This window comes from Mobula hypostoma, chromosome 6, assembly GCF_963921235.1.
Source record: "Mobula hypostoma chromosome 6, sMobHyp1.1, whole genome shotgun sequence".
NCBI lineage: Eukaryota > Metazoa > Chordata > Chondrichthyes > Myliobatiformes > Myliobatidae > Mobula > Mobula hypostoma.
Window position 1 is genome coordinate 166,395,807 of NC_086102.1, and position 27,792 is coordinate 166,423,598.

Below are 27,792 nucleotides of genomic sequence, written 5' to 3' on the forward strand. Positions count from 1 at the left end.
TAACAAAAGGTCTCGGCCCGAAACATTGACTGTACTTCTTCCTATAGATGCTGCCCGGCCTGCTGTGTTCCACCAGCATTTTGTGTGTGTTGCTCGGGCAACTTAATATGCTCGTTTATGGGTGACAAAATTTTAGTTATATTTTAACATCTTTGAATACTTATTATCAATATTAATTGCATACTGCCTGTGCTTCTACATCACAAATGAAATGTAAATTGCAGCAAATGACGCATTACGATCTACAGAGAGACAGCAAATGCTCTAATGTAAGATTGCACAAGTAGACTCAGATTCTGAGTATAAAAAAATCAAATCACAAAAAGAGTAGGCACTTTATAAAAGTATCCATCAAGTGTTCAGTTTATTATTAGCAGTATAAACCATGGGTAGTGAAATTAGGTTACTGTGCAGGATCTCCTTTCTGTCTTCAGCTGGAGAATTGAGCAGCAAGAGGAAAGCGGCATCATTTCAGTGTGATTTATTACAGAAAGGGAGGTCTACTTCAAAATAAAATTCTCAACACTGTACAATATAGGTCACACTTATGTGGAAAAGTAAAAAGGATACATTTAGCAAAGCTGTATCAATAGATAATTTCATAATACATCAGTATGTTTAATCACTTTATAAGGTTAGCACCACTGTCATTTTATGTTGACACATTAAAAAAGAAATTTGTTTCTATGGAGAGCAAAATTGTTTAATGTTGATAAAACCAATCACTGCTCTAGATTTAAATTCACGGTCATAGGTCGCAATATTAACATCAATTTTTAACAGTATTCACAAAATGATTTATTCATAATTAGACTTCATAATTTTAACATATATATTAAGCACATTAATTCTGTGATATTTCAGCATTTGCGAACATGAATAGAAGACTTTCATTGAAATCAAAACAACATTATTTCTTTGAGGCTGTACAGCAGCAATTTGGACACAGGTCTGGAAGCGCTATCTCAGTATCTGAAATTAATAGTATCAAAATAAGCTGCAGAGAGTTGTGGACATTCATCTCCATGATGGAAACTAGCCTCCATAGTATCCAGGACATCTTCAAGGAGTGATGCCTCAAAAAGGTGGCATCCATCATTAAATACCCCCATCACCCAAGACGTGGCCTGTTCTTATTGCCACCATCGGGAAGGAGGTACAGGAGTCTGAAGGCACACACTGAATGATTCAGGAACAGCTTCTTACCCTCTGCCATCCCGTTTCTGAATGGACATGGAACCCCTGAACACTACCTCAGTTTTATTCTGTTTTTGCACATTTTTAATTTATCTATAATATACTGTATACATTTACTGTAATTCACATTTTTCCCATTATTATGTATTGCACTGTACTGCTGTCACAAAGACAAAAAATTTCACAACATATGCTGGTGATATTAAACCTGATCTTGATCATTTATACACCAGAAACTACACTCAGACTGGCCAGCATTCAGCAGCTATCCCAGTTTCCTTTGAAAAGGTGGTAGATATCATACCAAAAAGCTGCACTCCTTAATAATGAAGTTAAGAACCTTGAAAAAAAAGAATCAATGCAGCAGAGATGTGGTTCCTCAGAAGGTTGCTATGCATATCAAATACGGACAGGATAACCAATGAAGAAGTTCTACAGAAAATGAAAATAAAGCGTACTTTACTTAAAAAAGTAAAAATTCAAACAGAGACATTAGAACATTTAGTTACAACTGGAAAGCTGGAAGGTAAAAGAAGCAGAGGCAGACAGAGAATGAAAATGATAGATGAAATAACATCATGGTTAGAAACAGGGGAGGCAACAACTACAATTCGGAGGGTCAGGGACCGTGATGGATGGAGAGACATGATCGCCCACGCCAAACAGCAAGGCACCTGAATGATGATGATGAAGAACCTTGAAATAAGAATGAAGAATATGTGATATGTTTTCGAATCAGATTATGTGACTTAGAGAGGAAGTTGGAGCTGTTTTCATCCCTGAACTAATATTGGCAGGTAACACTTGGGATGTGAGAGCATTTATTCAGACATTTCCCATTCCCTTTGAGTCCGCAATACCTGGGAAATATTCAGGTGGATTCAAAGAGATCAGGATTTTAAAATACTCAGATCTTCATTTCAGAGCAGACTGTTGAACGCTTCTGCTCATCCACTACATGTTCATCCAGACATGTAAATAGTTTGATTGATTGATTGCACTTCCTGGGGCTTTTCAAACAGTAGAACGGAATGTGTGAATCCAAGTGTCTGTTATGAAGGTAATTATTTCTGGTCACCATGAAATCAGAAATTGTCCACTTTACAACCATATTATCTTATTGTTCTTCAGGGTCAGCAGCCTTTAGGTTCGTTATTTGTCACATCATATTCCGTGCGGAAGCAGATGGTGAGGGTGTTCGCAGACATGTTCAACCTCCTGCTTCAACCGGAGTTTTCCACCTGCTTTAAGAAGACTACTATGATCAGGGTACCTAAGAAAAACAAGGCAACGTGCTTTAATGATTACTGCCCAGTGCCATTGACACCTACCTTCATGAAGTGCTTCAAAAGGTTTGCCATGGCACACGTCTACTCCAGGGTCACAAACAACCTCAACTCATTGCAATCCACTTACTGCTGAACAGATCTACAGTGGGTGACATCTCCCTGACCAGACAGGCATGTCTGGAGCATCTGGACAGTAACTGCTCCTGTGCTATTGTTTACTGACTCCAGGTCCGCCTTCAATACTGTAATTCTCAGCAAATTCATCTCCCAACTCCAAGACCTGGGAGTCAATGCCTCTCTCTGCAACTGGATCCTTAACATCCTGACCAATAGACCACAGACAGTAAGGATAGGCAACAACACCTCCGAAACAATTATTCTGAATACTGCTGCTCCACAAGGTAGTGTCCTCAGCCCTCTATTATTCTCTGTACACTCATGACTTGGTGGCCAAGTTCTTTTCTAACTCCATCTTCATGTTTTCAGATGATACCACTGTACTGGGCCACAGCTCAAATAATGATGACTCAGAGTACAGGAAGAAAACAGAGAGCTTAGTAACATAGTGTTGTGACAACCCTCCCGATAAGTGTTTGTAAAAGAAACCAGCTGGTCATTGACCTCAGGAAGAGGGATGGTGCATATGTACCTATCTACATCAACGGTGCTGAGGTTGAAAAAATTGAGAACTTCAAATTCCTCGGAGTGTTCAGGGACAGTTATTACCCCTAAACCATCAGACTCTTGAACTAAAGGGGATAACTTCACTTGCCCATCACTGAAATGTTCCCACAACCTATGGCCTCACTTTCAAGGACCCTTCATCTCATGCTCACAATATGTATTGCTTATTTATTTATTTATTTATTATTATTATTTTTCTTTCTTTTCATATTTACACAGTTTGTTGTCTTTTTCACACAGGTCGAACGTCCAAATTGATGCAGTCTTTCAATGATTTTTTTTACGGTTATTGTCCTATTATGGATTTATTGAGTATGCCCAGAAGAAAATATCTCAGGGCTGTATATGGTGATATATGTGTACCTTGATAATATATTTACTTGACCTTTGAACTTTTGAATGAACATCACTGACAGTCTATCCTGAATTACCACAGCCAAGAAAGTCCACCAGCGCCTCTACCACCTCAGGAGACTCACGAGATCTGGCATGACCCCATCGACCTTCATCAACTTTTATCCATAGAACGCATCCTATCCAGATGTATCATGTTTGGCAACTGCTCTGCCTATGACTACAAGAAACCGCAGAATTGTGGACACAACTCAGCATCGCAGAAACAAGCCTCACTTCCACGGACTCTGTCCGTACTTCTTGCTGCCTCGACGAAGCAGCCAGGATAATAAAAGACCCCACACACCCTAGACATTCCCTCTTCTTTCCTCTCCCACTGGGAAGAAGATACAGAAGCATGAAAGCAGATGCCACCAAGCTCAAGAAGAACTTCTACCTCACTGTTAGATGAATATCGAATGGTTCCTTAGTACAATAGACCGTTGACCTCACAATCTATCTTGCACCTTACTGACTACCTCAGTGCATTTTCTCTGTAGCTGTTTGTCTTTATTCTACAGTCTGTTCTAGTTTACTTTGTACTAGTTCAAAGCAGGGTGTATGATTTGATCTGTATGAACAGTATTAAAGAGGATACAAAAAGTTTCTTCAAATATAGCAAGTGTAAAAGAAATGCAAGAATGGAGATATCGGTCTGCTGGAAAATGATGCTGGATTAATGGTGGTTGCACTGAATAAGTATTTTACATCAGTCTTCACTGTAGAAGATACTAGCAGTACGACAGAAGTTCCAGAATGTCAGGAGTGCAGAAGTGCGTGAAGTTGCCATTACTAGGGAGAAGGTGTTTGGGAAAGTGAAAGGTCTGAACCTGGGCCATATGGTCTGCACCTGAGGGTTCTGAAAGAGGTGGCTGAAGAGATTGTGGAGGCATTAGTAATGATCTTTCAAGAATCAATTGATGCTGGCATGATTCTGGAGAACTGAAAAATTGCAAATGTCACTCCATTCTTCAAGAAGTGGTAGAGGCAGAAGAAAGGAAATTATAGACCAGTTAGTGTGACGTCAGTAGTTTGTAGGATGTTGGAGTCGATTATTAAGGATGAGGTCTCAGGGTATTTGGAGGCACATGATAAAGTAGTCAGCATGGTTTCCTTAAGAGAAAACCTGCCTGACATTAGAATTCTTTGAAGAAATAGCAAGCAGGATAGACAAAGGAGATCTTTGGATGTTGAATTTTCAGAAGTCCTTTGACAAGGAGCTACACATGAGACTGCTTAACAAGTAAAGAGCCCATGGTATTTATTACAGGAAAGAAACAAAGATGGATAAGGCATTAGCTGATTAGCGAGAGGCAAAGAGTGGGAACAAAGGGAGTTTTTTCTGGTTGGCTACCGGTGACTAATGGTGCTCCACAGGGATCTCTATTGGACTGGTACTTTTTACATTATATGCCAATGATTTGGATGAAGGAATTGATGGCTTTGTGGCCATGTTTGCAGACAATGCAAGTATGGATGGCGGAGCGGATATTTTTGAGGAAGCAGAGGGGTGACAGAAGCACTTAAACAGATTAGGAGAATGAGCAAAGAAGTGGAAGGTGGAATACAGTGTTGGGAAGTGTATTGCCTCGCACATTCGTAGAGGAAATAAAAGCAATAAACTATTTTGTAAATGGAGAGAAAATTTAAAAATATGAGGTGCAAAGGGACTTGGGAGTCCTCATGCAGGATTCCCTAAAGGTTAATTTACAGGATGAAGAGATTGTGGATTAGTAATGATCTTTGTGGTGAGGAAGGCAAATGCGATGTTACCACACATTTCAAGAGGACTAGAATATAAACGCCAGAATGTAATGTGAGCAGTGTTGGGCTCCTTATCTAAGAAATAATGTGCTGAATTTGGAGAGAGTTCAAAGGAGGTTCATGAAAATGATTCTGGGGTTGAAAGGCTTATCATGTGAGGAGCGTTTGATGGCTCTTGTACTCACTGGAATTCAGAAGAATGATGGGGGATCTCACTGAAACCTACAGAATGTTGAAAGGCCTCAAAAGAGTGGACGTGGAGAAGATTTTTTCTAGGGCAGGAGAGTTTAAGACCAGAGGACACAGCCTCAGAATAGAGGGACATCCATTTAGAACAGCGATGAGGAGGAACTTCTTTAGTCAGAAAGTGGCAAATCTGTGGAATTCGTTGCCATAGGCAGCTGTGGAGGCCAAGGTGGAAATTGACAGATTCTTAGTCAGGATACAAAGGGATACAATTGATGATTAGTCAGGGAATGAAGGGATAAGGGAGGAGGTAGGAGATTGGGGCTGAGGAAAATGGATCTGCCGTGATAAAATGGCAGTGCAGTCTCGATGGGCCAAATGGCTTAATTCTGCTCCTATATCTTAAGGTTTAATGTAAGACACCCTTTTCACTGTACCTCAGTGCATGTGACAGTAATAAACCAATTCCAGCTCAATTTTCCAACATTTAGAACCTGAATAATGCCCAGTGTCAGTCTACCAAATAAAGAAAAAGTGTGTCCCTTTTTACAATTCCCATATGAAAGACCATATCTGCTGCCAATCTTTCTTCTCCCTTATAAGACCATAAGGCATAGCAGTTGCACTTGGCCATTTGGCCCATCAGGTCTGCTTTGCTATTTCATCATGACTGATCCATTTTTCCTCTCAACCCCAGTCTCCTGCTTTCTCCCCATATCCCTTCATGCCCATTATCTTAGCATGTTGATTTCTTTCAAGAGAAGGTCTTCTATTTAAACTTTCCAATGGCATTTGCAAACCAAATGGGAGTTAAGATTGGTCCCCCAACAAAGTAAATGTTTAAGGTGATGATAAATTCAAAGATATATCCAAGTTGGTAAAAGTCAGCATTCAAGGGCACCAGTTATATCTGCCAGAATTTTAGCCCATGGAATTATGGACCAAATATTTTTTAGCTGTATATATATTTGCTTCTCTCCTTAGAGAAATAGCAGTTGCGGCATAGTTAAGTTGAAGTTTAGCTGTTATTCAACTATACACATGAATACAATGCTTCTCTGGGGCCAAAGTGTAAAGTAAGTACCCACAGTCACATACAGTATACAGCACATAAAATTATGAAAGTAGAAAAGCATACAGTTACAATGTTTTTTTAAAATAATAACAATATAGCCCAAGTACCTAAGCATTAAGGCCTGTAGATTGATGGTGCATGGATGGTGTCCTAGAGCCATGTTTCTGCAAGAATAGCCCATACAGTTCCTCATTTCAGGCAAGTACAGTGACAGAAAAATGCAATCCAGCTTGTCTTCCTGGGAGCAAACACTAGAGGGCAGCACTCAACCCAGTACAGAATCCAGCTGCACACAACCAGCTCCGGCATCTCCTTCCCTGACAGCCACAATAGGCGACACCGAGGCATGAAGGCCTGGTCCACGCAGCTCCCCCGCCATCAGTCTTTCCAATTAACTAGTGATTTGGACTCACAGTATTCTACATTACCAATGGTCCAACAGGGTCTTCTGATCACAAGAAAAATGTCCAAGCCAATCATTCCACATTTGTGGGATCACACACAGCCTCTGACGCCTTCATCCCTGGGTGGCTGAAGCAGGCTGCAACACGGGGCACAAGTCCAGCTCCACCACTATCCAGCAACTTGCTGGTGGGGTAGAACAGCTGTACTAGTATCTACCAGTGTCTTGTGCTGACATAAAGGATGAGCAATTTCACCTTTGTTTAGACCCAGAGAGGCAGCTGCATTCAAGCGCACTGCCATCTTACCGGCAGTTAATGCTGTGTTTGATTAAACATAATTAAGTTGAAATAGTTGTGCCTCATTACGTGCTTTTGCAAATCTCATCTTGGCTCTTCTTCCATACTTACCCAGCATTAACATCTATTTGTCCATGAATTTCTGAGTTACTAAGATTAATGTTTCCCTTCTTTGTATTTGGATGCTAAGTAATTATCAAATGGACAGTGTAAGGGAAATACAAAGGGAGGATCTCTCTTTCTCTTACATGCACACACACACATTTAAGTGAAAGTCCCAGATACATTAAATAATGGTTATAAAATTTTGCATGTTCCAATACTAATGACCAAGACTTATTCTCTCTGTTTAACAATACAGCAAAGAAATTCTGCCTCATGATCATCTGGTGGTGTGCTGTTTTATGTTCAAAATGTCTGACATTGTTTTCTGTTCTGTTATGTATTAAAGCCAATTCCATGTGCATTTGTTTAGATGAATTAGATTCAAAATAGTTTTTAATACATTTCAGTACGTCAGTGAGGGCTTGTCACAACATGTAAACTACTCCTATATAACAAACCTAATGCTTTCACTGGAACATGCAGTAGTAATTACACAGCAGTTGATAATTCAAAAACTTTGTGTTCCAAACTTGCTTTCCTTCTGCACTGCTCCTACTCTTTATTTGTCTTCATACAAGAGTTATCAATGGAATCACCATTTCTAGATGTACTTTATGGTGTTCAATCACAAACAAGAGAAAATCTGCAGATGCTGGAAATCCAAGTCAACAATACTCTTTTCCATACATGCTGCCTGGCCTGCTGAGTTCCTCTAGCATTTTGTGTGTGTACTTTATGGTGTCCACTGCAGGAGACCTTGCCTATTCACCTGAATTTTATAGTATCTTCCTCTTACTATTGGTATCTCTAGGACCTTTGTTGTACATTAGAGACTTTTTTTCCCAGGTAAATCTATCATAAGTGAAGATTGAAAATTAACATACACCATGTTTGTACATTTGTAAATCCAGCTATCAAAGTCCTAAATAGGGGCAAGGCTAACTTCGAAGACATTGGGAGAAGCTGTCTGCAAGTAAAGGAACATCAGGCAAGTGGAAGAGTTCAGGACCAGCGTGTTCTTGTTGGAGTGAAGAGCAAAGGGAGCAAGATTTGAGAACACTGGCTAATTAGATGTAGTGAGGGTCCGGTCAGGAAAAAAGAGGCATATGTGAAGTATGGGCAGCCGGATTCAAGTGAAGAGTATGAAGAATGTAGGGGTACACAAAAGAAAATAGGAGTTCAAAAGGGGGCCATGAGATATCACTTGCAAAGAAGACAAAGGAGAATACATAAAGATTCCATAAGTATATAACAGGGGCAAAAAGGTAGCTAGGGAGACAGGTCTCCTTACGAATTAGTGTGATAATCTATGAGTCGACCCATGGGAAATGAACAAGGTCTTAACTGAGTACTTCACTTCTGCAGTTACTGTTGAGAAGGATATGAAAGCTAGTGAGTTCAGAGAAAACAACAATCATATTCTAGAGAATTTCAATATCATGAAGGAGGAGGTATTGTGAGTCTTGAAATGCATAAAGGTGAATAAATCCCTGGGGCCTACCAGGTGTACTTAGTTGTTACAGAAAGCAAGGGAGAAGATTGCTGGGACCTTGGCAAAGGTAAGATTATCCACATGGAAGACTGGTGGAGAGCTAATATTGTACCATTATTTAAGAAGGGGAGTGGGGATAAACCAGAGAACTATAAGCTAATGAGCCTTACGTTTGAGATGAACAAGTTATAGGAAAGGATCCTGAATAACAGAATTTATTTGCAATCGGAAAGGCAAAGAATGATTTGGGAAATTCAGCAAGGCTTTGTATGGGAAATCATAGCTCACAAATTTGATTGAGTCCTTGAAGAGGATTGATAGGAACAGGTGGTAAACGTTGTTTATGTGAATTTTAGCTTGGCCTTTTTACAAAGTTTTCCCTGGTAGGCTGGTCTAGAGGGTTCGAACACATGATGAGATAGCAAATAGGCATGGTGGCAGGAGGTGGAGGGTGGTGGTGGAGTGCTGTTTTTCAGAGTGGTAGAAGGTGACCAGTGGACCACTATGGAAAGTCGCATGGATTAGTGATGGGGTCTTCATTAGAAGATTAGAATGAGAATGATTAGTCAATTTACAAAAATCATCAATATTGGTGGTAGTGAGGAATTTTGTCTAGGATTACAACAGGGCCTAATCAACTGTGAAAGTGGGAAAGGAAACGGCAAATCAGACGAGTACAAAGTGATGGATGGATGGAAGTTATACCAGGGCAGGAAGTACAGAGTGAGAGACAGAACCTTTGAGGTGTTATAGGACAAAAAGACCAAGGAGAAACAGTACAGACTTCCCTGTAGGTAGCATGGTGAGGAAGACAAATTGCATACTTGCCTCCATCGACTGAGGCAGTGAGTTTAAGAACGGGACATCATGTTAAAGCTGCACAAGACATTGGCAATGCACACTTGGCACACTGTATGCAGTTCTGGTCACCGCACTACAGGAAGGATGTAATTAAGTTAGAGGGAGTACAGAAAAGATTAGTGGAGATATTGCCTGGATTGGAGAGCTTACGTTATAGAGCAATTGGATATGTTCGGTCTATTTTTCCTGGAGCGAAGGAGGTTGAGATGTGATATGATAGAGTTATAGAAAATTAGGAGATAGGATAGATGGCCAGCATCTCCTCCTAATGATAAATGCTGTCTAAAACCAGAGGACACAGACTGAAGGTGGAAGGGAGGAGGTTTAAAAGGGATCTGAGGAGTACATTTTTCATAAGGAGCAGATGGTATCTGGAACATAGTGCCAGAGGCAGGAATAGAAACAACATTTAAGGTGCTTCTGATTGGGTATTTGAATGAGAAAAGCATAAAGGGATATGGAATTAATGTAAGGAAGTGGGAATAGTGTACCAGACCTGATGGGTCAGGTTGAACATGGTAGGTAAAAGGGACCACTTCTATGCTGTACAACTCTATGTCTCTGTAGCTCAATGAAAATATCCTTTAGAGGAAAAAAACAATCAAAAAGACAATCAGAAACCAGAATCTACAAAGAAAATCATCTTTATGAAAATGTTCTTTCACCATCAAAAGTTATCAATGAGTCAACAACCATCAGAAAAAGCAATCTAAGTATCCTCAAGATGACTGAGCAGCCGTAGCAAATCCGCAAATCCCTGTGCAACTCACTGTATGCAACAAAATAATTTTTTTAACGAAACATCAAACTAACTATAAGCATAATAATTCTAAATTCCAATAATTCCATTGTCATGTAGCCCTGACAGTGGCTCCTATGATAAAGCCAATTTCTGCTGGCCATATAGTACAAAGAGATCGATGGTTCATAGTGCCTGGAATTATGTCAGACGACTAGGTAACTTCATCTAAGAGACTGCTGAACAGTGTGTCTTCACATATCTGTTTAAAAATGTATTTGCCTGTAAGCCCTTAATACAAATCTGCTGTTTCATCCATCTGTCCAAAGGAATTATTTGTTGCTATCTCGATGTGTGAGTTCATATCAAGAAAAAATGAACAGCAAAGAAATACGTATCAAAAATTTATAGAAGTTGTCATAAGTTATTCACCAGCAAAAAAATTATCAATGCATAAATGGCAACCATAACAAAGCAATAAAATCCATGTTAACATTTCTGACATCATGTTCCGCCTCTGTAAGTAAAACAGTTACTTCCTGCAATACTTTTTATATCGTTCTAGAGCTATCATGTTAATTCTATTACAGATTTAGTTTTCTCTGTTCTGACCAAGTCTGCCCTGCTTAATCTCTGTGGACTATAAACCCAGATTTTATTGGGGTTTAATGGCGGTTCCATGTCGAACTATCAGCATTTACCCACAGAAATCAAGAGCTTGCTGGCTGGGCTGAATGGTGATCTTTAGGTTTCATTTTGCTGTTGAAAGCGACATGGAGTCCAATGGTGAAAGAGGAATGTGTTTCACAGCATTTACAATGGGGAATCTCTTCTTGGAACTTGTGGTAGATGTGAGGTCAATGGAGATTTGACAGCAGCGAGGGAAAAGGTAAGAATAAGGTAAACCCAAGAGATTCTGCAGATGTGGAAATTTTGAGCAATACATACAAAATGCTGGAGGAACTCAGCATGTCAGGCAGCATCTATGGAGGTGAATAACAGTTGACCTTTTGGGCCAAGAGGCTTCATCGGGACTACAATAAGACAAACATTCTTTTGATTATCTGTGTCTGTTATGTTTTCTCAAGTTACAGTATTTGTTTTTACTTAAAAAATATTAAACTATTTAATTTGCAGAGAAGAACTTCTTAAGGTAGAAGGGATTTTAATCATGGTTTCATCCTTTTGTTCCATTTAATTTCTATATTCTGCTCGACCTAACAAAAAAGTTATGCAATTTCACTTTCACAGATGTATAGTAATCAGAAACTCCATGGGGGTTTAAATAACCTGTGCCATTTCTGTCTCATACAAAATAAACAACTGTTACTCCTTGCAGTGAGTAAAAATAGGGAAACTACACACACTGCAAAATAGTTTAGTTCTTTGAAAGCACTTGGTGCCTGCAGGTGTGCTTATGAATAGTGTGCTTGTGAACTTTATTTTATTACAAGAGTCTATTGAGTGTAAATTAGACCTGTGTGACAAAGGAAGATTTAAAAATTTTTAGTTGTTTCACAGCTACAAACCTTTGATGCAACAACTTAAGTTTAAACTTTTAAAATCTTACAAATTTGGTTGCTGTTGTTATCTTTATGGGGTCATCAACAATAGTCATCTCACATAACTGTTCTGGCAATCTCACTTACTAAGGGCAGCTCACAATGCTCAAAACCCGCAGGAAAAATAAGAATTAAAAGCCTGGAGTGTTACCATAATATCTCGTCCAGACCAGGACTGAATATCTTCTCCAAACAAGCAGATGGTTAGACAAGCTTGACATATACTCTTAAGCTGCTTCCTTTCATGGTGAGTGAACATAGCCGGCAACAGTCAATTACTTCAAAAGACTGCAGTATTATTTTCTGTAATAACACAAAGCAAGGTAGTTACCAGAATCAGTGGATGTCTCTGCCCACACTAAAAAAATTAATTCCCAGCAAATCTCTGCAGCGATCTTTATCACAGTATCCTCTAAGCCTCAATGCTTTGGAGCTTTGACTTTAACAAATTGGCTGGCTGCACAGCTTCTTATTTTAAAATCTAAGGCTCTATGTCCCTGAGATTCTGTCCCATTTCTGTCATGATTCATAACTATAAAAAATAGCCCATAACTATAAAAAATAGCCAAAGATTTTTAAGTTCAGTGATTGGGAGGTGCTATCCAATTACTGTGCGAAAATACAATATCACTTACTATCATTTCAGTATTCTTTTTTTAAAAAAGAAAGCATTTGAAGCAGACTGTATGTACATTGTGACAATGCTGTAGCCAGCTTGCTAATTCTCTTCTCCATTAAGCTTTGTGCCCACAATGCCATGTCCCTGTCCCTGCTTGATTTTATGCACATTATACATACATAATGTAACTATCCTTCACCACACTGCACTTTTCAGGAGAAATTACCTGGAGACATAGTCATAAAGTTATTACAGCACAGGAAACAGGCCCTTTGGCCCAACTTGTCCATGCCAATCATTCCCTTACTGAGCTAGTCCCATTTGCCTATTACTGGCCCGTGACCCTCTGAACCTTTCCTGTCCATGCATCTGACCAAACGTCTTTTATATGTTGTAGTTGTACTGCCTCTGCCACTTCCTCTGGCAGCTTGTTCCATATACCCACCATGCTCTGTGTAAAAATATTGTCTTTCAGGTCCCTTATAAATCTTTTCCCTCTCATTTTCGGTTCCCTTAATCTGGGGAAAAGACCATGGCTATTCACCTTATCTATACTCCTCATGATTTTATGAACATCTATACCGTCATCCCTGAGCTTCCTGTGCTCCAGGGAAAAATGTTCATGTTTATCCAACCTCTCCTTAAAATTCAAACCTTCCTGTCCAGGTAACATCCTCATGAATCTTTTTTGTACTCTTTCCAGTTGAATGACATCCTTTCTGTTGCAAAATGACCAGAACTGTATATCGTATTCCTAACGTAGCCTTACCAACGGCTTGTGCATCTGTAACATGACATCCCAACTTGTGTACCCAATATTCTGGCCAATGAAGGCAAATGTGCCAGACAGCTTCTTCACCATCCTACCTGTGTTGCCACTTTCAAAGGACTATGTAACGGCAACCCTAGGTCCTTCTGATCTAAAACATTCCTCACAGTCCTACCAATTATTGTGCAAGTCCTGCCCTGGCTTCTCTTACCAAAAATACAACACCTCGCTTTTATCTGAATCAAACTTTCTTTGCCATTCTCTGTCCCACTGATTCAGTTGATCAAAATCTCAACAAACAACACCAATCCATGTGGCCACCAATCTGAAAAAACTGCTACCACCACCTCCTGTCTCCTTCCATTAAGCCAATTTTGTATCCATTGGCTAACGCCCTTGATCCCGCATTATCTCACCTTCTGGAGCAGCCTACTACGGGGTACTTTGTCTTTGCCTTGCTAAAGTCAATGCTGACAATGTCGACTGCATTTCTCTCATCCATCTTCTCCGTTACAACTTCAAAAGCCCAATTTAATTCACGACATATGGTTTCACACATACAAAGTCATGCTGATTATCTCTAATCAGTCCTTGCTTTTGCAAGTGTCTAAGGATCCTGTCCCTCAGCATCTCCTCCAGTAACATGCCCACTAACTTTAGACTCACCAGTCTGTAGTTCCTAGATTTTCCCTTGAGGTCTTTCTTAAATAGAGGGAAAAAAACTGGCCACTTTCCAGCTTTCCAGCACCTCTCCCATGGCTATTGATGATATGAATATCTCTGCTGGGGGCCCACAATGTCCTTGCTCTTGAGGAATGAAGTAACTGCAACTTACATTCTCTCGACTCTTTTTAGTAAAATGTCTACTTAGTAAAGTGATTCAGTTTGTTATATTTTACACTATTTGACGTAAGTTGTATGTATGTTCCACCTCTGACCAGTATTATGAAAAAATGTTGTTTAAGGGTAACCTTTGTCAAGAATAATTCCTAATAATTATTAAACAATCCTGAAATATGGCAGTGAACCTTACCAGCACAACTAAATAACATGCAACATTCATGAATTCTATCTCACTGGTTTAGATATAGTTATCACTTGTTACTCTGCTGGCACTTAGGGCAGCAATGAAGGTCCTCCATCTCTGTCTGTCCTTCACCATCTTCTCTATTGTGTCCCAGGTGTGGTTCAGGGTCCTCATTTCGGCCTCTACAGCATGGCACCAAGTTGTCTTTGGTCTCTTGCATTGCCTCCACCTTTTCAGGGGTACTTTGGCAGTGTTCAGGGTTTCCTTCATTGTGCTAGTAGATTCCTCTTGGTTTTCACTTCTGTCAGTCATGCATCTCCTGGGTGGAGACTCAGGAATATTGTCACGCACAGATACAGGATTCTTCATTACTGTTTCCACATCCGTAACCATTTTTTTTTAACCAGCTCAGGGTTTTTAGTCCTGAGCTGATCCCCTGAGCCCGACGGACTGGTGGACCACTCTTAATCTGGCCTCTACCTTTTGACCTGTTTGACATGGGTGACCCTACCGAGAGTCAAACCACAATACCCTGACTCCAGCCAACATAGCTGTCTGGGTCATTGAGGCATACAAGCCTCCAAACCCTACAACAAGGTTGTGGTCCTCTTGGAGGTGGTTTAGATATAATCAATGCTAAAATGCATACAGAGCATCTTTATGTCCAAAATTCTTTGGAGGAATGAAAACTGTTACATAGTCCCTATCTTTAAATGTTAAATAAGTTATATGCATAATTTGGCATATTCAACATTGTTCAAACGAAATGAGCTATCATGATTATGAAGCTGCTACCTGTCCAACAATTATACTTCGGAAATGTTTTCCCCATCAAAATTATGTGTCCGGAATCCCATGTGATGAATTTCACAGAATAAAATCAGAAGCATTCACTTAACAGAGTGACTCAGAGTGACTCTTTTGTAAATCTTCCAAACAATCACAATCTTGTATATTTCAGTCCATCGTACGGAAATACTACCAACGCTTATATCATCCAAAGAATAAAACAATCCTCTCAAATATTTCATCAAATGAAGGAGAATATTTATAACACAACACAGTGTTCCATAAAGAGTTAGCAAATAATTGTAAATGAATAACATACATTCTATTTGCTATATTAAATGCTGCTTGTTTTTTCAGATAATGTAGACTGAAACAAAAAGAATTACCCAATATATTTTACAGCCAACAAAATACTTTCGGAACATTGTCAGTTCTGTAATGTAGGAAGGATGGCAGCCACTTTGCATACAGCAAGTTCCAACAAATCACGATGTGATATTAACCAGATAATCTGTTTGAGACTTACTAATTGAGCCATAAACTGATCAGCCGGATTAACGAGAATAACCCTCTTGCTCTTTTTCAAAATAGAGCTACTTGATCATTAATATCCATGTAAGAACTGACAGGGGGACCTGGCATCCAAGAATCATCACTCCCTCAGTATCATACTTTGTATTGGCCCAGACTACCTGGGACATCTCTCAAGTGGAATCTGCACCTATAAACTTCTAGGACAGAGGTGACAGTCCTCCACTAAACCACGGCCACACTTAAGAGCCATACGACCACCCAGTAACTACAAATTGCCTGGATTTTGCCAGTAATTCCACACATTTACCATGCAGAGTAAAACTCCACTAATCTGTAATCTGATGGTTCAGAAATCTCAATAGTTCAGTGTATGGCTCGTCCAAAAGTACAGTGTTTTCACAAGCTGAAACTCACCAGTTCTACTTCCTGCTCTATTTAAACTTACTGGGACTCAGTTTCCTGCTCCTTCGAAGAACATTAGAAGCAGCGAAAAAAAATATTATAATACTGTATTGATGTTAACAAAAGTGAATGAAAAGGTTTGTGTATTGATTGGACTAAAGCCCAATTGTCCATGAAATCTGCTACTCCAGGTACTGGATTATTTGAAATATGGCAGATTTGGGTCAGTAGAAAGAATACTTCGGTCTCAAACTTACCGGCTAAGCTCCACCAATGGTTTCCATGTTGGACTTCACATGCCATTCAATGAACAAGCAGCAGCCTGCTGCAATTCTTTGATACTGATACTGGGATCTTTTCTCAAATCCTGCATTTGATCTAAATTTCAATTACTTAACTGCAAAAAAAAAGATACATTAAGTTACTCAAATTAATTATTTGTGCTTACTTTAATGTTTGTAGTTAATTAAGAGTTTTGAAGTATCATTTAATACTATGAAAATAAAGAATTTTAAAAATCTTCTTTAGTTATTCTTTAATATTACTGAATATCACAAGAAAATTTGCAAAAAAATGACAGATTTGCTTTGTCATCTACCATAGATTATCATGAGTTTTTTGGGTGGGGCTAAACCTGCTATGACTGATATCACACTACTTGCTTTAGACGTTTTCAGCCAATAAGATCAGCCATTTGTATCCAGTCCTGACAAATTCATACTATGAAAAACATGAGTAGTATGCTTATGTAATGAGTCCCACCTCACATAATACAGTGCAACTAAGTTCTTATCGTTAGCCATACATAGTTCTGCATAAAATGTGCATGTTCCATTTTTTTCTGTTTCATAAGAAAACGAGTATTGTTTTGAAGATAAAAATACCAAAATCTTTCATAATGGTGCATAAAATCTTCCATAAAGAGCTGAAGAGCTTTCTGTAATCCCCTGGGCTTTCTAGTTCAATTCCTTTTCAATTCTTTTGAAATCATTGGAGATGTCAGTGTTATATTTAGGAGCAAACTTATAGGTAATTTCATTCTAAAAAAGGAACCATAACTTTAACTTTGAAAGCAAGTCTTAGAAAGTAGGTCAACAAGGTGTCATTTGACACTATCATTTTAAGCAGGAATCTGCACATTGGGTGGTTCCAATGACAAACAAATACTATTGAAATGCTGTGTTCTTCATTCTCAAACCATTTTGAGTAGAAAAAAAATTCATATCTCCTTGAGGTCATTCCAAACTATATCAGATATAGTTAATAAAAGATGAAAAAGGTCAGTGAAACTAAAACAGATAATATTATTATTAGTTATTATCTACATTATTTATAAGCTGCAGTTTCGTAGCAGTGCTCTCATTTTTGAGTTTGAAATTTGTGATTCAAGTCCCACACAGGAAGGTAGTTCAGGTTCATTGCATTGAAATACTGAAGAAGTGACTGCATTAAATAAGAAAAGGTGAGTATTCACTGTATCCTACATAGCTAAGACCGAACCATCCTCACTTAAATAGTTTATATGGATGTTATCATATTACCGTGAGTTTTGTTACATAGTTTTATTTATTTATTGAGACACAGCGCGGAACAAGCCTTTCCGGCCCCTTGAGCCATGCGCCCAGCAATCCCCGATTTAATCCTAGCCTAATCACGGGACAATTTACAGTGACCAATTCACCTGCCCACCGGTACGTCTTTGGACTGAGGGAAGAAAACCAGAGCACCCGGAGGAAACCCACACGGTCACAGGGAGAACGTACAGACTCCTTACAGGCAGCGGCGGGAATTGAACCCGGATTTCTGGTATCGTAACGCGTTGTGCTAGCCACTATGCTACCGAGTACTCAGTAAGTGTCTCCACATTGCTTCAGCATCTAAACTTCTAAAACACACCACTGACTCCAAACAACTTTGAAACATTCAGATGTTTATGCATGTTCTTTAATACCTTCACACCAAAAGAGGAGGGACAAATGTCAAGTTTATTTTATGTATTTTATATTCCTCATTAGTGGTGTTATGTTAGCCAGATAAGTGCCAAATAAATTATCAAGCAAATTCACAGAGCAGTACAACTGTCCAGCGGTGGCCTCACAACTCCCACTCAACACTTGCAGGCTATAATGTGCAGGTTAATCAACCTCCACATTTCCACTTCACAACTGAATAAATGCCAAGAAAGGCAATCATTCTTATAAACAATCTTTTCCCTTAACTTGAATTATGTTCATTACATTTGAAATTGTGCAATGCAGTGTTTTTTGTATTTCATTAATAATTTATTTCATTTATTGGATAATTTGAATCTTCTGAGTAAAGAAATCATTTTAAGCAATGCAAAAAGATTCTAGTTTCCAATTCAAAGTTGCTTAATGGAAACTGAATCTAGGTGCATAAAAATTGTTTCAAATTATTTACACAGTTGTGGAGAGAAAAGTACTTCTGAAAAAAAGACTGTGACCTAGTATTTACAACTGAAATGCTACACCTGAAAAGTGGAGGTTAAAAAAATGAATATCAAAAAAACTGCATATGCTGGAGATCTGAAATAAAAAAAACTGTAAACACTTAGCACATCAGAAAATGCTGGAGGAACTCAGCAAATCAGGCAGCATCTATGAAAGTGTATAAATAGTAGGCATTTCAGGCTGAGACCCTTCTTCAGGAGTTTAATATTTCAGACCAAAGATCCCTCATCATATCTGTGAAACAGAGATTTTAAAAATTTGCAGAGAAGGTAGAAATAGAATGAATTGGATAAAGGAGATATCTGTTAAATGTTTAGACCAGGTCAATGGACATTTGAGCAATTAAACACAGTTTAGTCGGCTTTGTCTGTTACGTGGCTAATAGTAGGGCTGTGAGACATAAGGAAATTAAGTTATTTATATTCTTAGAATTTGAAAGTAAGACTGGATGGCTGTAACATTCCTCAATGTTCACACACACACACACACTCCCTCTCTCTTTATCTCTTTCTCTCTTTCTCACAACAAACAGTGGCAAGATGAAATTGAGCAATCTGTACCATCTGGGATCCTTGGGGACTAATATTTACCTCCATATGTCTCATAAACCATGTGTACTGTAATTAGTAGATCATTTTAGATATAATGCATGCATTATTCATTGTAGAAGCATAGATCAATAAAGAAAATATTGCAATTTTTGTGAAAATTGTACCATTAGCTGTATCACATGTGGTGTATGATGCATTACTAATATTTTATCATTGATAATTATTTGCCCTTTTAACCTTTTGCTTCTCTTTCTTCACAAATCTCGATTGTTTGATTTCCATTCTTCACCCATTTTCATTAGCTATGTACAACTGGCAAAATCAAAAAGTCCAGGCTTACAATATATAAGTTCACACATCAATGTGGTTCATTGGTGGATGTTCCTTCCTTCATTTGAGATAATTAAGTTGAAGTATTTTGGCATTCTGTTTCACCATTTCCAGTTTACACTAATCCAATGAGAACCCCTTAGATTCATTTCTAGGACAACTCAAAATAGATTACTTCTTATTCATAGCATTGCTATTCCTTGATCTTGCTATGCAGTGCCATTTTATTAAAATAATGTGCTCGAAAACTATAAAAGGTATAGTAAACCTTATATAAAAGCAATTTTTATACTTTACAATTTATCAAAATTTAAGAGTTTGTTTAGTTGACAATTTCATAGCTATAAATTCTGCTGTAGGTAATCCAAGTCTCAGGAGGAAGACAGGGAACCAGTCTGCAACCTGTTAGACCACAAATTGAATGCCAGACATAAAGTCTCCTTCTTCAAACATTCTTTTCCTTGTTGGCTGTACTAATGCATTGAAAACAATGGAGAATTTCATCAACAATATTTATTTTTGCCAGGATATGCCTCCTTAAATATAGAATTGGTCCTCTTTTCTACAGTCATGCCATGAACCTTTATTGTCACAGTACAGTGTTGTACAGCAGGGGCAAATTGGTAGATCATCTTTGACTTGCGAATGTTCAGTGTTTGGCTGGTTCTCTGGACATTTAAGAGGAGCTGTCGACCATCAGTTGCACCAAAAATGTACAATTCTGTGGTCCAGCATCTCACCACTCTACCATTATTATGAAACCAGAGAATCCAGCCTGCTTTAAAGAGGAGTGCTAAAGGATGTGCCAGGAGCTGCACTAAGCATAGCTACAAAAAGGAATAAAAAATGTTGGAAGCACTTAGCAAGTCAGGCAGCATTGGTGGAAGATGAAATATTTTCTGTCCAGAACCCTTTGCTAGAACTCTAAAAGTGATGTGCCTTCCTTGTGAAGTTACGAAAACATGCAATTGGGATGGCTAAACGATCTCACAACCAGCAGGTCAGACCTAAGCTCTGCATTTCTACCATTTCCAGTTCCTTACTCCTGGGTGACAATAAAACAACTAATGGGAGGAATGGGCTCCAAAGACATGCCCATCTTCGACAATGGTGGGTCCAACATGTAAATGCTAAGGAACACGTTGAAGCATTTACAACCAAACTCAGCGCGCTGTGCAACAGTTAATCCATTTCAGCCTCTTCTTATGGTCTCTACCACCTCAAATAATCTGATTAGGGATAGTCTGCATGGCTTTGTCAAAGGCAGGTTATACCTTACGGGCCTGATTGAATTCTTCGAGGATGTAATAAAACACATTGATGAAGGTAGAGCAGTGGATGTAGTGTATATGGATTTCAATAAGGCACTTGATAAGGTTCCCCAAGCAAGGCTCATTCAGAAAGTAAGGAGGCATGGGATCCAAGAAGATCTTGTTTTGTGGATCCAGAATTGGCTTGCCCATGGAAGGCAAAGATGGCTGTAGATGGTTCGTATTCTGCATGGAGGTTGGTGACCAGTGCTGTTCCACAGGGGTCTGTTCTGGGATCCCTCCTCTTTGTGATTTTAATAAATGACCTGGATGAAGAAGTAGAAGGGTGGGTTAATGAGTTGCTGATGACACAAAGGTTGGGGGTATTGTGGGTAGTCTGGAGGGTTGTCAGAGGTTACAGCGGGACAGCAATAGGATGCAGAACTGGGCTAAGAATTAGTAGATGGACTTCAACACAGGTAAGTGTGAAGTGGTTCATTTTGGTAGATCAAATATGAAGATAGAATATAATATTAATGGTAAGAGTCTTGGCAGTGTGGAGGATCAGAGAGATCTTGGGGTCCATGTCCATGTCCATAGGATACTCAAAGCTGATGCCCAGGTTGAGTGTTGTTAAGAGGGCGTACGGTGTGTTGGCCTTCATCAACTGTGGGATTGAGTTCGAGAGCCATGGGGTATTGTTACAGTTAAATAAGACCTTGGTCAGCCCCCACTTGGAGTACTGTGTTCAGTTCTAGTCACCTGGAAAGAGTGCAGAGGAGATTTACAAGGATGTTGCCTGAATTGGAGAGTGTGCCTTATAAGAATAGCCTGAATGAACTTGGCCTTTTCTGCTTTGAATGATGGAGCATGAGAGGTGATCTGACAGAGGTGTATAAGATGATGAGGGGCATTGATCATGTGAATAGTCAGAGGCTTTTTCCCAGGGCTGAAATAGCTAACATGAGGGGGCACAGTTTTAAGGTGCAAGGAAGTAGGTACAGAAGGCTTGTCGGTTTTTTACACAGAGAGTGGTGGGTGTGTGGAATGCACTGCCAGTGACAATGGTACAGGCGGATACAATAGGGTCTTTTAAGAGACTCATAGATAGGTACATGGAGTTTAGAAAAACAGAGGGCTATGTGGTAAGGTAATTCTAGGCAGTTTCTGGAGTAGGTTACATGGTCAGCACAACATTGTGGACCGAAGGGCCTGCAGTTATCAAGTAATGACTGGAAACACTGTATGGAGCAAAGGCTCTGGAGCAGACAATATTTTAGCTATGGTACCGGACACGTGTTCCAGAACTAGGTTTGCCTCATGTCGAGCTGTCCTGGCACAGTTGACATCTAATAGTCATACGGAAAATTGTCCAGGTGTGTCTTAATCAATCAAGCTAATCTCCCCGTCTAATCTCAATCAAAGTGATAGGAACTGTCATCTGGTTCCTAGACTACAGATAGGATGTGATAGCACTAGAAAAAGTGCAGAAGAGATTCATCAGGATGTTGCCCAGAATGCAGGACTTCACTAATAAGGAGACATTCGATAGGCTGTGTTTATTCTTACAGCAAACAGGAGACTGATCTTATTGTGAATTTATGAGAAGCATACATAGGGTGAACAGTCAAGAGCCTTTTTGCTAGAGTGGGTGAGTTCAAAATTAGGGAGCAAAGATTCAAGGTGAGAGGGGAAGGAAATCGGAGGGTACATTTTTCACCCAGAGGATGATGGTTATAGGGAATGAGCTGCCACAGGAAATTTACAGGCAGATACAATTACAACATTTTAAAGGCATTTGAACATATGCTTGCACAGGAATGAATTAGGAGGATTTAGCCTAAAGGATTAGGATCGTCCTCACCATCAGCATGGTCAAGTTGGAGCAAAAGGCCTGTTCCTCTGTGCTGTACAACTCTATAACTCTCTGTCAATGGCACTTACTCACCAATAACCTACTCACTGACTCCCAGCTTGAGTTTCACCACGACATGAAGTCATCATACCCTTGGTTCAAATATAGACCAAACAGCTGAAATCCAGAGGTGAGGCGAGAGTGATTGCTATTCACATCAAGGCACCCTGGTAAAAGTGGAGAACGGACATCAAAGGGAAAGCACTTGGAATCATACATTGCGCGACAAAAGATGGAAATAGTTATCAGAGATCAATCACCTCAGCACCAGTCACTGCTGGAGTTTCTCAGGGCCGTAGCCTAAGTCTAAGCACCTTCAACTGCTTTTATCCATGATCTTCTTTCCACCATAAAGGCCAAAATGAGGATGTTCACTAAAGTGCTTGACAACATCCTGGCTGCAGGGTATGGCATCTACAGAATTACACAGAGACGGCAGGTGCCTGAGAACACAGTCACTTACAGCTTCCTCTCCACTCCACACACAATTCTGGCTTAAAAAGATATTGCCAATGCTTTGTTATTATTGAATCTAAATACTGGAACACCCGTTCTTAAAGCACTTTGGAGTTACTTTCACCAGAAGAACTGCACATGTTCAAGAAGGCAGCTCACCACTAGTTTCTCATGGGCAATTTTAAGACTATAAAACATAGGAACAGAATTAGGCCATTCTGCCTATGGAGCTTGCTCTGCTATTCGATCATGACTGATTTATTTTCCCTCTCAACCCCCTTCTCCTGACTACTCCCCATAATCTTTGGTGTTCTTAATAATCAAGTGCCTATCAACCTCCACTTTAAATATTCTCAGTGACTTGGCCTCCACAGCCATCTGCGGCAATGGATTCCACAGATTCACCGCACTCTGACTAAAGAAGTTCTTCCTTACCTCTTTATCGTCCTTACCTCCTCCTTATTTTCTGAGGCTGTACACTCTGATCCTAGACTATCCCAATTTGGAAACATCCTCTCCACATCTACTCTATCTAAGCCTTTCAATACTTGGTAGGTTTCAATGAGGTCACCATCTCACACTTCTAAAATCTCATGAGTGGTGGCCTAGCAAGTGAAAACAAGACCTCGGAATAAGTTAAAGTATAGTGACTTAGGAGGTGAACATAGCATGTAAAACTACATGTGGATTTATTCTGTATTCTATGTGTTGTTTGCCTGCTTTTGCCGTAACTGTCAACCACCAATATATTTAATCTTATTGTTTCTACATCTAAGTTTGTGCTTATATTCACCTTGACAGTATTGTTTTTATGTCTGCCTCTAGACATATACTGGCTATGATAGAATCAATTGTCTGTCAGGGATCATACTCTTTCAGTGAGAAGTGATCCACTCCGAACTATATAAGTTTGAATATTCAGTATTACCAAACTGTTATAAATTGTTTGCTAATATTTGTGAAGTGCACAGCTTGACAAAATATTGCCATTATAAAATCTTCTGTTAAGCCCAAGAGCGATTGAACAGTTCTGGTGAAAGGCATATCAACTTGAACTATTAAATTTGTTCTAGTCTCCACAGATGCTGCCTGACTTGCAGAGTAGTTCCAGAATTTTCAGTTTTTAATTTTTGTTATGATTTAACAACATTTTGATTTTGTTATGATCTAAAACAGAGATACAAGAGTGGCAATTTATTACTATCTTATTACTATCTGTTGATTTCATTTTAAGCATGTTCTTAACATATTTGCATTTCAATATAACCATATAACAATTACAGCACAGAAACAGGCCATCTCGGCCCTTCTAGTCTGTGCCGAATACTTACTCTTACCTCGTCCCACCGACCTGCACTCAGCCCATAACCCTCCATTCCTTTCCTGTCCATATATTGAGTATCCTCAAGACATTTAAAGCCCCAGTGGCACAGTAAGGTAGCAGTTAGCATAATGTTATCACAGCGCCAGACCTGGGTTCAACTCCCACCATTGCCAGTAGAGTTTGTACTTTCTCCGTGACCATGTGGGTTACCTCCAGGCCTTCTGGTTTTCTCCTGCATTTCAAAGACTGAGGTTAACGATATCAGTAGGTTAATTGGTCAGATGGGTGTAAATGGGTGGCAGGCTCATTGGGCTGAAAGGAACTGTTGCCATGCTGTAAATCTCTAAATATAAATCAATTCCCATTTGCTTCCTGTAACATCCAAAGTTTATCCACCTTTATACATTTCAAGACTGGCATCTCCTCCACTGGAAAGTTGGTATGTTCCAGGATATAAAAGGACAATGAGAAATTATCATGTTTCTCCAATTTTGAGTACCAGGTTTTCTGTGTATTCAGTTTCATCTGACCCTCGAATGCCCAACATTGAACTCCCATACACTTTAATTTAGTGGTTTGACTGGCTCTGCAGTTTGCAGTGAGCTAGCCGCACTGAACTGAATACTCTTGGACTCTTCTTCTTCTTCTTCTTCTTCTTCTTCTGAGGTTTTATGGCAATTGGCAAACAGCTTTAAGGTGCATTACTCCTCGTCTGATGTTTGATATTTTATGTGTTGTTTGCCTGCTTTTGCCATATGCACAATTTGTTCTTTTTTCATTTGTTTGGAGTTTTATGCTTTTTTTGTTTCTGGCTGCCTGTGGGAGTACAAATCTCAGAGTTGTATTCTGTATACATGCTCTGATAATAAACGTACATTGAATCATTCCAATAGGCTGAATTACATTCTTCTCTGCCAAACAGCACACAGACAATTGTGATGGTTTTAATCTTTGCTGATGTCCCAGTGACTCTGTAGATTGGATAGCACAGGGGACTGCCACTCTGTTAGCCTGGCATTGGTTCTTGGGAAAATGTTGGGAATCTACTACAAAAGATGTCCATCAAGATACTTGTAAAATAATAATATGATTGAGCAGAGTCATCATGGGTTTATGAAAGTAAAACCAGACTTGGTTAATCTATTGTATTCCTTTGGAGATGTATCTAATAGATTTAATGAAAGGGGGACAATGGTTGTAGCTTCATTCTGATGAAGGATGTTCAACCATGTTTCTCTTTCCACAGATGCTGCCCAACATGTTTAACATTTCTAGCTTTTTCTGCATTTATTGCAAATACCCAACAGCTGCAGCTTTTTAAAAAAATGTTTAGTGTTTGTGGCTGGGATCAATTCTAGCAATTTCATATGTTTGGTAAGCTCAGAAATGTGGAAATCTGAATAGTGATAAGAGTACAAAGTCTTCATGGGGAGATGAACAAGCTAATTGTGTGACATCAGCATGGCAGCTGGAAGACAATTTGGAAAACTGCAAAGTCTCCACTTCATTGTAAAAAAAACCAGAAATGTTGAGTAATTTTTAAATGGAAAGAGTTTGGGAAATATTGATGTACAAGGGAAGCTGCATGAGATAGAACTGGCAATTAGGAATATTGATAGTATGCTACCGTTATTGCAAGGAGAATGCACACAAGAGTAAGTATGTTTTACTGCATTTGCAGAGCCTTCGTAAGACCATCTCTAGTGTGTACAATTTTGGTGTCCTTCCGAAAGAAACATAATTACTAAAGAGGAAGTGCAATGATCTGTCTTGATATTCAGAGGGGTCTGTCACACAATTCAGGAGGCTTGTACTCAGTTTTCCAGTGTTTAGAAGCATGACAGATAACCAAATTGAAACAGAAAATTCTTGCAGGACTCAACAAGGTAGAGGCAGAAGAAATGCTCCCTTGGATAAGGAGACTAAAACTAGGTAGGTGCCATTATAAAATAAGGGTCAGGTCATTGTTACTGAGGTAAGTAGGATTTTTTTTCACTCAACGGCTAGCAAACCTTTATAACCATATGTCCCAAATTCACATTACATTCAAAACAAAAATGATAAATTTCTAGGTATTACAAACGTAAATGAATCAACAGATTTGGGAACAGAGCAAAATAATGGTATGAGGTAGATCAGCCAAGATCACTAATAAATGACAGTGCAGGCTTGAGGCTGAACGACCTATGTTTGTTCTCTTATTCAAAATAAATTAGCAATAGAATTGCAAATATTACTTGCAATTTCAAAATTATTTTGCATTTCTTGTTGATTTGGGTTACACTGAAGGCATAACTTGATTATTTAAATCAGGGACGACTATCTTCATTTTGAAGAACGGTTCATCCTACCATGCTCTCGACACAGAAGCTATTTGACATCGTAAAAACGTCCAGCATGTTCTGCCTTTAAAAATAACCTGCCCTTTATAATTGGGTCATTAATACCTAGGGGAGGTGGCACAAAAAACAAATTGCTCACTCATCCCTCAAGGAAATTTTAAAATATATACACAAGCTGCGCTGATTAAATTTCACGTTATCAAGAATAATCCTGTTACAAGACTGAGACTTTATACCAGTTAACATGCTAAAGCCAAAATAGGTACCGTGGTTCGTCAGCATGTTAATTTAGCATGACCAGAAAGCTAACATTTTTTTCAAAATGATGGTGCTGTGACTCGTCATCACTGCCTATTTAATTACATTTAAAAATAAGATTGGTAAAACCAAATACACTGAATTTTTCTCTATTTTTGTTTTAATGACGTTGTTATTAAATCTCTCAAGGCATCGTTTTCATCATACTAGTTTTTGTCACCGCAGTTTCTACCCAAACTGTCGGATACCCACCCAGAAGAGTTCATTGCTCCCTTGCCACATTGGCGGCAAACTTGCGTCTCTGGCTCCTACATATTACACAAATTCGATGAGAGAAAAAATGAGGGGCCACTTTACAAACAAAATTTGAAAAAGAATTCCTCACTACTCTCTTTTAAAAGAAGCACCGTGCCAAATTTATTGATTTGCCACAGTTAGTTTCGCCTAACTAGGTTAAAAAGTATTAGAATCGAAACTGTCCTAAGAGAAGTAGCGGAAAGATCTTTTTAAGTGTTGATCTGAAAGCTCTTTCATTCATTCTGTCCCTCGGGTCAAGTCCTACCGAGATATCGACAAATTATCCAAGAAGACATGAGCGCGTCGAAACGGTCCGGCCACGTCTGCCTGTGCAGGTTCGTGTGTGAGTGTGTGTTGTACGTCGTTCAACACCTTTGTCGCCCGAGCAAAGTGCAGCGGCGAAAGCCGAG

General features: G+C 39.2%; 1 long non-coding RNA gene across 1 annotated transcript; it reads right to left on the reverse strand.

Moving 5' to 3' along the window:
* Positions 1-356: 356 nt before the first annotated feature.
* LOC134348582 (uncharacterized) lies at positions 357-27,762 on the reverse strand. Its single transcript, XR_010018455.1, has 4 exons — positions 27,648-27,762; positions 16,446-16,585; positions 12,200-12,351; positions 357-2,470 (listed from the first exon to the last, which is right to left on the reverse strand). It is a non-coding gene; the product is annotated as an uncharacterized LOC134348582 (long non-coding RNA).
* Between the last annotated feature and the right edge of the window lie 30 nt (positions 27,763-27,792).